Source organism: Pristiophorus japonicus, unplaced genomic scaffold (assembly GCF_044704955.1).
Source record: "Pristiophorus japonicus isolate sPriJap1 unplaced genomic scaffold, sPriJap1.hap1 HAP1_SCAFFOLD_92, whole genome shotgun sequence".
NCBI classification, from domain to species: domain Eukaryota; kingdom Metazoa; phylum Chordata; class Chondrichthyes; family Pristiophoridae; genus Pristiophorus; species Pristiophorus japonicus.
This window is the reverse complement of record NW_027254846.1, coordinates 1212029-1218529: the sequence shown is the minus strand read 5'-3', so window position 1 is coordinate 1218529 and position 6501 is coordinate 1212029. Positions and strand designations below refer to the sequence as shown.

Sequence of the window (6501 nt, the reverse complement as noted above, 5' to 3'; positions counted from 1 at the left end):
ATAATCAGCGAGAAGTCCAATGCACGAGCCATTGCAACACTGAGCACAACATTTGTCGCGAAAAGTTCAGGAACATCCTTGATTCTGTTGGAGGTGGTGCAGGAATTATGTGGAAATAACCAATACGTTTACATATCTTCTCTTTGAAATCGAGTGTGTTTTCTGCACATTATTCTTTACATCAGAGCTACTGGTTAAATGATTATGCTGTGGTCACAGGAAAAACTCCCGAAGCTTCCGAAACTCCCGCGGCTTTTCTGTGGCTCTGTTTCCTCTCCTCCCTTCCTCCTGCACGCTGCCAGTTTGTAACCTTGTTTTAAATGTTGCTCTGAGCGAGGGCATTCTACAGTCTCAGAACCATCTCTACCGTCTCATTGCTTGATTTCTATGTTTATTAATTATGAAATTCCCTGAGCTACAATGGCAGCGCTTGCGACAATACATTAAAAAGCGGTTTATAGGAAACACGTTGAGATCATAGTTTGGTTTTGCACAGAATTGAACCTATATCACTCAAGATTGACTGTTATATTTACAATAAACTGTATATTGTTAAAAATGTTGGCTCATTAGTTCCTCAGTGTTAGATGAGGAATAGTTTGATCCCCTCATTTATTACATGTGGGTAACAGACACGGGTATTCATTGAGAAATAGCCCACAGATTGCCACTGAGTTAACAGGAGTGAGAGAGACAGACAGCACCGTGATACATGGCGGAATAGACAAGACAGATGGATAAATGGAAAACTGCATCAGAGTCTGCAATGTACAAACATCACATGCAAAATCATCGGCTGCTCTAGGTGAGGCTCGAACTCACAACCTCGGCATTTCCCGGGCCTGCACTGTCATATAAGTACCGCGCGCTAACCGATTGCGCCACTAGAGCGGCATGCCCTGTGGTTTCAGTGCTCCCATCATAGAGCTGCCTGTTCCATCTGTCTTACAAGCAGGATGACAAAGATTCATCGAATCATTCAACACAGAAGGAAGCTGTTCATCCCATCGTGTCAGTGCCGACTCTCTGCAAGAAGCTTTCAGTTATTGCGACTCCATACATTTTCGCCATAGACGTGTTTTATTTTAGTGTGCAATCCATTTTGTTATTTGTAATGAATTTGGATGTCCTTGCGGGAAATTTATAAATATATCTGTGCATCTATCTGTGATTTGTAACTTAAATAGTGTGGAACCTTGATAATCACATTATTTGTGTTCATATCTTTGATTTTATAAATGTACTTGTTTTATGTCTGCTTTCTTTATGAATTTATCTCTAAGTATTGCTGTGCTATAATTGTATTTACGTTTATTTGCGAGGTGTTTAAAAGTAATATAGATACAAAGGTATGCACAGAAAATAAATTTATAACAAATACAAATGCTCCACAATACTATTATAAATAACGTTGTTGCATTCAAATATATAAACACTAAAACAGATATACAAAATATATTTATATCCCACAGAACAAATTGCAACAGAGACACCAAAATATACTTAGAGCTATCACTAATCAAAGAACATTTTACTCTATACGGTCCTCAGCAAATTCTGGTGTGCCTGTGTTTCCTGTGCTTGTGCTCGGTGTAAGGGAAGGGTTGGCCGAGCGGTGGTATATCGTTTCCCAAGGATGGGCTGAAATGTGGTGTCTGAGGCCACGTTCACTGCTATAGTTGATATATAATAATCATCTGGACTTGTGTATAAAGGCATAATTACAACATCTACAGATGTTTCATCCTGGTACAGAATTCCACTGCCAAATTAGTTCAATCCCTCACCCGCCCCAGTAGTTAACCTTCCCGCGAGCTCTATTTATGTACAACCCGACGTACTGTAACATGCCACTCCTGCGCCAGAACTGGTCCCAATGCCCCCGGATTCTGGAGCACAACCTCGTGCACCGTTTATCCAGACACACGTTGCCATTTCTAAATTCAATTGCGCGGTGCACTGGAAATAACGCATAGAATACCTTTGTGGTTCTGCTCATTAATTTCCTCTATTGCACTTGAAACTCTGACTAAAGGAACTCATCCCCTTCTTTCCTTCTGTCAATGGTTAGCACATAGATCACGGCTGCTCCCATTCACCTCTCAGAATGTTCTGCACCCACTCAGTGATGTTCTTTACCTGGCAGCAGGGAGGATGCACAGCACGCATGACTCACGTTTGCCGTTGCAGAAAGGTAATGACTGTTGAATCCCCAATGACGTCAACTTATGTTACTTTTTAGCTTCAAAAGCAAAGTACTGCGAATCCTGTAAATCTGAAATGAAATCAGAAAATGTAGGATATACTCAGCCAGTCAGGCTGCATCTCTGGAAAAAAAAATTCTGATGACGGGTTTGTGATTAAATGTCATTGACGTGAGCTTCAACAATGCAATCCAGACACTGTCCGATATTGTAATCTAAAGCGCCAGTTTGTGGGTATTGAAACCAATCCAGATACCACGCATGAATCTGGGAGCTAAATTGTTGTTGTTGTTCTTTTCAAGTCGCAACAGCAGAGGACTGCAAGAAAATGTCCAAGTTTTTAAGATAAATCATATGTTTTACAGTTAATAAAACGAGCCAGTTTGAAAAGACATTCAATCTACAAAATGATTAAATTGTGCCGTTTAATTTCCACAATGGGAGCCGGGGAAAAAATGCAGGCTTTGGCTGTTTTTGAAATTGCAGTTCACTGCTGTTGCCAAAAGTTTACTTTGAACAGTCTCCATTTGAACATTCTCACAGAGGCTGTGTGACTGGTTCACGAATCCCGATATCAATGTTTACTCACCCCTGTGACCACCACCTAGTGGTTAGGATGCAGCGCTCTATTCTCGTCGACACAGTTTCGATGTCCGTTCCGGGATTTATTAAATTAAAATTAAGCTTATTAAATTAATTTCATAACACTCTGTGAAAGATTAATAATTATTGAAATCGCCATTCACAACATGTCATATTATGTTTCAGACTGAGGGAAATACATGGCAACAGAGAGCCTGCCAAACTTGAATCAGATTTTGTGCTTTGCGTGTGATGAAATTTCAGCCGTTCTCATATCACAGAGTATATTTTAAGACACTGGTTAATAAATATTCATTGATTATTACAGCAAGAATCTGGTGCAGCCATTTTAAAATTTAACAGGAACGGCCGATTGTCGCTTAATTTTCACAGTTGGGAAGTAACTAAACCCTCGAGCTTCATCTGGGGCAAGTTCCAAATAATGGGCCAACAATTACGGTCTCTAAGGGCACGTCCGATGTCAGCATGCACCTGTTCTCAGAGCGCGATGCGCATTGGCCGAAAGCCGGCACTTGAACAGTCAAAATGGCTTTTCATCTATCCAACGCATCCCGAGAGAAGATTCTTTGCGGTCGGAGATTTACGCTATTTTTCCAACTCTTGCCAAGAATACCTCCTTCAAAACCTTAGGCCTGGTAAAGGTGACAGAGAGATAGACAGGCAGGGGGAGACAGTTGTGTGCATGTCACAGAGACAGACAGACAGACAAGTGTTTGTGATGGAGAGGAGACAGTCCGGAGAGACAGAAAGCGAGACAGATAGATTGTGACAGAGAGAGAGAACGACAGCCTAGGGAGAGGGGAGACAGAATGAGTTAATTATGGTGGGGGATGTAGAGACCGTCAATAAGGACGGAAGGGGGCGACAAGACGACCGACGGGGTGAGAAGCGGGTGGAGACAAACTGCGGGGGGGGGGGCGGAGATAAGATGGCTAACAAAGAGAGAGATAGACGTGGAAGGCAGAAGGGAGGAGGCAGACGGGGGAGAATGATAGAAGGGGGGCAATGCGTGACAGTAATGAGAGGCAGACGGGGAAGACTGACGGAAGGCAGACAGAGAGCGACAGACAGGGGCAGACGAGGGTGAATGGTGGAAGGGAGACAGTAATTGACAGACAGGGTAGGCAGACGGGAACTAGCCAGAAAGATAGCAAACTGGGCTGATATAGAGATAAAGAGAGACGGACAGACGGTGGGGTGAGGCAGTGAGAATGAGAGAGAGCGGTTGAGACAGAGGTTTAAGAGACAGAAAAATAGAAAGTTGGCTGAAACAATCGGGGTAGACAGGGGGAGACGCCGAGAGATGCAGATGGGGGAGAAAGCAACGGCAGACAGTTGAGGAGACAGAGACAGAGAGAGAGGCATACAGGAGAGACAGGACCAGAAAGACCTACGAGGAGGGAGAATGAGAGAGACATATGGGGGATCAGAGCGAGAGACAGACACGGGTAGGAGAGTGGGAAAATTGACTGAAGGAGACAGGCGGTGGAAAAAGACAGATGGCAAGACAGAGAGAGGCAGGTGGGGAGAAAGAAGGAGGAGGCAGACTGGTAATACACCGAGAGAGAGAGAGAGAAATCGTATGGTAGCAGAGTGGGAATGTTACTGAACTCCTAATCCAGAGGCCTGGTCCAAAGTTTCCGAGATATAACTTGAGATCCTGCAAAGGCTGCTGAGGAATTTAAATTCAGTTAATTGCATCAATCTGAATTTAAAGAGCTAGTAAAAGAAATGACCATGATAATACTGGAGGGTCGTAACAATCCATCTGGTTCACTAATAGCCTTTAGGGGATGAACGGGAGAGTGATACAGCAGACGGAAACGGGCAAGTCAGAAATAGAACAGACGAAGCAGACAGACACAGCAAAGTTCGGGAGAGAGACAGCCAGACAGGGGAGACAGCGAGGGTGACAAACGGTGGAGTTAAACAGGAGGGAGACAGGGATGTCGCGACAGAGGCAGGCAGTAAGAGAAATAGGTTGACAGACTGTGGGGCCAGACGGTACGAGAACTGCAAGGGACAGACTGGAGAGACAGACGGGAGAGGGGTGGAGGGGGAGAGACTAATGGGCACAGACGGGGAGACGGAAATAGAGATAACAGCAGAGGAAAGAAAAAGAAAGTGGGAGTCAGACGGAGAGACAGGCGGGAGGGGCACAAAGAAAGACAGACGGGGGTTACACACGTGGCGAGAAAGTCGACGGAGTGATGGATAGGACGAGAGATTGTTGGAAACAGATGGCGAGACGAAAGAAAGACAGACGTGAGGAGACAGAGAAAGAAAAACAAACGGGGAGACTCTTTCCAATCTCGCTCTCTCGTCCAATTTTAGTGAATAACAATGCAACTGACACTGTAAATAGTATCGTGGAACATAAAGTTGCAAAGAGACGTTTATTAAGTGTTTGCGAAAAAAACTGTGCAGTTATAGGTCCCTGTGGCGAAGTGCAAATTCTTCCACATTGAACCTAAGAACAATGGATCAGAGTATATTATACTTAGACACTGTGTCTGACAATGATATTTAGGGGTGCAAGTACTGTAATCTCTCCTAATCCTCCGGCTTTTGCTGGTCATAATTCTCCTGCCTTTTGAACACCAAATGCCCCTGTTTCTGAAACTCCTAATTTCGTGTAGCCGGTGTCTGAATTCCCCATGTTTCAGAAGCTCCTTATCCCTCTGTTTCATGAGCTCCTTATCCCTCTGTTTTAGGAGATCGTTATCCCTCTGTTTCAGGAGCTCATAATTCCCCAGTTTCAGGAGCTCGTTATCCCTCTGTTTCAGGAGGTCCTTATACCTCTGTTTCAGGAGCTCCTAATTCCATGTTTCGAGCTCCTTATTCCCCTATTTCTGGAGCTCCTAATTTTCCATTTTCTTGGACTCCTCATTGCTCTGATTCAGCTGCTTCTAGTTCCCCAGTTTCAGGAGCTTCTCATTTCCCTGTGTCAGGAACTCCAGATTATCCTCTTTCTGACACTCCAATTCCACTGTTTCTGCAGCTGCTCGTTCTACTGTTTCAGTAGCTTCATTTTCCCCTGTTTTGGAGTAACTAATGTCCCTGTCGTTGGAGCTCATATTTCCCCTGTATCAAGTGATCCTAATTCATCACTTTCTTTAACTTCTATCTCTCCTTGTCTGCTGCTCCTAATTCCCCTGCTTTACAAGGTAAAGTGCTGGAGCTCTTAATTTTCCTCTTCCTAATTACCTTATTTCTAGAGCTCCTCCTTTCCCTGATTATGATGCCCTCTCCTAACTCCCCAGTATTTAGAGCTAAGAACTGGAGCGGTCTAGCAATTTCTCTGTTTGTGGAGCTCTCTACTAATTTTCAGGTTTCTGTAATGATCTCCTATTTCGCCTGTTTCTGGTGGCCCTTCATAATTTCCTCGTATCCGGAGGTCCTGATTCCCCTGTTTCTGTTGATCCTCATTCTCCGTGTTTCTGAAGATTCTAATTCAACTGTTTCTTGATTCTATTTCCTCTCATTTTAGGGCACTCTCAGTCCGCTTTTTCTGGAGATCAACCAATGCTGCTGTTTCTGGAGCTCCTAATTCCCCTGTTTCTGGAGCTTCAAATTTCCCTGTTTGCAGAGCTCCTACTTCCCCTGTTTCTGCTGCCATATCCCAATTCATACTTTTTATGAATATCCTAACTCCGCTGTTCCAGCAGCTCCTACTTCTGCTGTATCTGGTGCA

At 44.0% G+C, this 6501-nt stretch overlaps 1 non-coding gene across 1 annotated transcript; it reads right to left on the bottom strand.

Annotated features, from left to right (window-relative positions):
• Positions 1–797: 797 nt before the first annotated feature.
• trnai-uau (transfer RNA isoleucine (anticodon UAU)) lies at positions 798–891 on the bottom strand. Its single transcript has 2 exons — positions 854–891; positions 798–833 (listed from the first exon to the last, which is right to left on the bottom strand). It is a non-coding gene; the product is annotated as a tRNA-Ile (tRNA).
• Positions 892–6501: the final 5610 nt, after the last annotated feature.